We start from the raw sequence: 4424 nt of genomic DNA, 5'->3' as shown, positions 1-4424 counted from the left end.
GAAGAACATGAAAAAGGAAATCGGGACCGCGAGGGGTGTGATCTCCCACTGATACCAGGGGATTGATCTAATGAGAGTTCACCAAGGCCAGTTGGACTGGGACTGAACCAGGACGTGATCCAACCAGATTCTCTGAATGTGGCCGGATTCTCTGAATGTGGCTGGCCCGGAGTCTTTCTGAAAAGCCATTGACAATGACACTGGGACTTGTTTCCTCTGCATATACTGGATTTTTGGGATCCAGTCTGTTTGGATACTCACCTTCCTGGGCCTGGAGGGAGGGGGGAGGGACTTGAACTTCCCACAGGGCAGGAAGCCCTGACTGCTCTTAGGGTTGGGGAGGGAGGAGGAGTGGGAGTGGGGGGAGTGGGAGGGTGTGGGGAAGAGGGGTGGAAATGGAAACTTTTATAATTTAATGAAATTTGAAAAAAAAGGAACTTTAAGTCTTTGAAGAAAGAAATTGAAGAAGATACCAGAAAATAGAAAGATCTCCCCTGCTCTTGGATTGGGAGGATCAACATAGTAAAAATGGCAATTCTACCAAAAGGAATCTATAGATTCAATGTAATCCCCATCAAAATCCCACCAAAATCTTCACAGACCTTGAGAGAACAATAATCAACTTTATATAGAAAAACAAAATACCCAGGATAGCCAAAACAATCATATATAATAAAGGAACTTCTGGAAGTATAACCATCCCTGACTTCAAACTCTATTACAGAGCTACAGTATTGAAAACAGTTTGGTATTGACATAAGAACAGAGAAGTCGACCTATGGAATCGAATAGAAGACCCAGATATTAACCCACAAACCTATGAACATTTGATTTTTCACAAGGGAGCTAAAGGTATGCAATGGAAGAAGAAAAACATCTTTAACAAATGGTGCCGGCATAACTAGATGTCAACCTGTAGAAGAATGAAAGTAGATACATATATATCACCATGCACAAAACTCAAGTCCACATGAATTAAAGACATAAACATTAATCTGACCACTTTGAACCTGATAGAAGAGAAAGTGGAAAGTAATCTACAGGACATGGGCACAGGAGACCACTTCCTAGGTCTCCTAGGAACCCCAGTAGCACAGATAATAAGAGAATCAATGAATAAATGTGACCTACTGAAATTGAGAAGCTTCTGTAAAGCAAAGAACACTGTCAGTAAGATGAAAAGGCTGCCTTCTGACTGGGAGAAGATCTTCACCAGCCCCTCATCAGACAAAGGTCTGATCTCTAAAATATACAAAGAACTCATGAAACTAGATGCTAAAACTCTAATTAAACCAATTAAAAAATGGGGTACTGATCTGAACAGAGAATTCTCCACAGAAGAATTTTTCGAATGGCCATAAGACACTTAAGGTCATACTCAGCATCCCTAGCGGTCAGCGAAATGCAAATCAAAAAAACTAAGAGATACCATTTTACACCGGTCAGATTAGCTAAAGTAAAAAACACCAATGATAGTCTATGCTGGAGAGGATGTGAAGTGAGGGGAACACTCATCCATTGTTGGTGGGAATTCAAACTTGTGCAGCCACTGTGGAAATCAGTGTGGCGGTTTTTCAGAAAACTGGGAGTCAACCTCCCTCAGGACCCAGCAATTTCACTCTTGCGAATATACCCAAGAGATGCCCTATCATACCACAAAAGCATTTGTTCAACTATGTTCATAGCAGCACTATTTCTAATAGCCAGAACCAGGAAACAACCTACGTGCCCCTCAATAAAAGAATGGTTAAAGAAGGTGTGGAACATATATACATTAGAGTTTTACTCAGCGGTAAAAAATAATGACATCTTGAATTTTGCATGCAAATGGATGGAAATAGAAAACGCTTCACTGAATGAGGTAACCCAGACACAAAAAGAGGAATATGGTATGTACTCATTCATAAGTGGATTCTAGCCATAATTAAAGGACTTTGAGCCTATTATTCGTGATCCTAGAGAAGCTAAATATGAAGGTGAACCTGAAGATAATTATGCAGTTATCCTCCTGGAAGTAGAAAAGAGTGCCAGGCAACCTTGGGTGTGTGGGGGTGGGAGGTTGGATGGAAGTGGAGAGGGTTATAGAGAAGGGAGAAGGGGAGGATTGAGGAAAGCTTGGGGGATTGGGATGGGGGGAGGGAGAAAGCATGGATAGGGGAGCAGGGAAGTATATATCTCAACTAAGGGAACCATTTTAGGGTTTACAAGAGACTTGATTCTAGAGGGGTTCCCAGGTGCAAGCAGAGATCCCCAGATTGTTCCCTGGACAGCAGCGGAAAGGGTGCCTGAAAGGGCCTTGGCCCATAATCATACTGATGAATATTTTGCATATCGCCATAGAACCTTCATCTGGCGATGGATGGAGATAGAGACAGAGATCCACACTGGAACACTGGACTTAACTCCCTAGTTCGAAATGAGGAGCAGAAGGAGGGAGAACATGTATAAGGAAGGCAGGACCGTAAGGAGTGCATTCACCCACTCCTTACAAGGGGACTGATCGAATGAGAGCTCACCAAGGCCAGCTGGACTGGGACTGAACGAGCATGTGATCAAACTGGATTCTCTGAATGTGGCCGGATTCTCTGAATGTGGCTGGCACGGGATCTGTCTGAGAAGCCTTTGATAATGGCACTGGGACTAGCTTCCCCTGCATGTACTGGATTTTTGGGATCCTAGTCTATTTGGATGCTCAGCTTCCTAGACCTGGAGGGAGGGGGGAGGAACTTGAACTTCCCACAGAGCAGGAAACCCTGACTGCTCTTAGGGCTGGAGAGGGAGGAGGAGAGGGAGTGGGGGGAGTGGGAGGGTATTTGGAGGAGGGGCGGAAGTCGAAACTTTTACAAATTAATAAAAAAATTTAAAAAAAGAACTTAAGGTAGGAAAGCAGAATAAAATGGGTAAAAATACATAATTTATGAAAATATGACAACTCCCTGTTTTCTGGAGTAAGAGCTCTGGAGACGTGAGGAAGAACTGTCAAGATACCCCTTAAGGTTGCAGTTCATCCTAACCAGCAACTTTAAACATTTATTTATTTTTATATATAGGAATGTTTTGTTTGCACATATGCATGTATACCACACATGTGCAGTCTCAATAGAAGGAAGAAGAGAACCTTGTACCTATAATTTAAAATGGTTTTGAGGCACCATGTAGGGGCTGGTAAGTGAACCCAGGTCCTTTTCAATAGCAACAAGTGTTCTTAACTGCTGAGCCATCTGTAGTAAAATTTTATTTTTATTTTAATAAAAAAAGCTTACCTAAATATAAGAATACAAAACTAAGCCACAAAAGGCCAAGGAGTAGTGGCATACCCTTTAACACAGGACTGGAAAGACAGAGGCAGATGGATCTCTTTAAATGCAAGGCTAACCTGGGCTACACAAAATCAATCCAGAAAGAGATCCAAGTGGTGGTGGTTCACACCTTTAATCCCAGTGTTTGGGAGTCACACACCCTTAATCCCAGCACTAGGAAGATAGAAACAGGAATGATATGGCTGGGAAGAGAGAGAACATAAAGGAAAGATACAGGAACTCACTGGTGTGTGGAGTCTAAGGATTTGTCGAAGACAGGATCTTGTTCTTTTGGTCTGAACATTTGGAAGAGGTAAAAGATCTCTCTAGTTGTTGGCTGTTTTCCTTTTCTGATTTTCAACTTGAACTCCAAATTCTGTCTCTGGGTTTCTATTATTCTTACTACAGCCATCCCTTGAGCCCCAGTAATTATGTATTAAAATAATGATTCTCAACTTGGCCACGTATGGCAAGTCAGTGGTAAGCTTTTAAAGCCACACTTCGGGTAAATTATTTTAGGATTTCAGAAATGCCCAGGCACCACGAGTTTTTGCTTTTGTTTTTGAGACCAGCTGTCACATACCCCATGTTAGCTTCACATTCTCTAAGTGGTCAAAGATTACTTGATCTTCTAATCCTCTTGCCTACACCTCCTGAGTGCAGGGATTACAGAAATGTACCACTGCAACTAGTTTATTTATGGAAATCAGGGTTTTATGCATGTTAAGCTCTTTGCCACCTGAGAAACATCCCAGCAACCACATATCTGTTGAAAAGCTCCTCAGTGAATCTAATGCACAACCAGTTGTTGACAAGACTGTCAGAGGAGGGCTTCTGTGAGTTCTGAAAGAAAAATGCACCACCAAAGAAACAGGAAGTTATAATAACTGTACCTCTGACTAGCTGATGACATACCCAGTCTCTAATGGACATGCCTGGGTCTTCAAACAGAATACATATAATCCTGTCAAATTGGCCTGTACTAACTCTTCATAATGCTAAAGTTGTACTTTATACAGACACAGCACAAGAGAGCTCTTAGTTCTTCCCTGGACACAAATAACTCATTAGATCATAAAAAAAATTAACCTTGAACAAAAATATTTGTTTTTATACACCGAACCC

Source organism: Myodes glareolus, chromosome 2, assembly GCF_982192425.1.
Source record: "Myodes glareolus chromosome 2, mMyoGla1.1, whole genome shotgun sequence".
NCBI lineage: Eukaryota > Metazoa > Chordata > Mammalia > Rodentia > Cricetidae > Myodes > Myodes glareolus.
The sequence above is the reverse complement of the archived record's forward strand: the minus strand, read 5'-3'. Positions refer to the sequence as shown.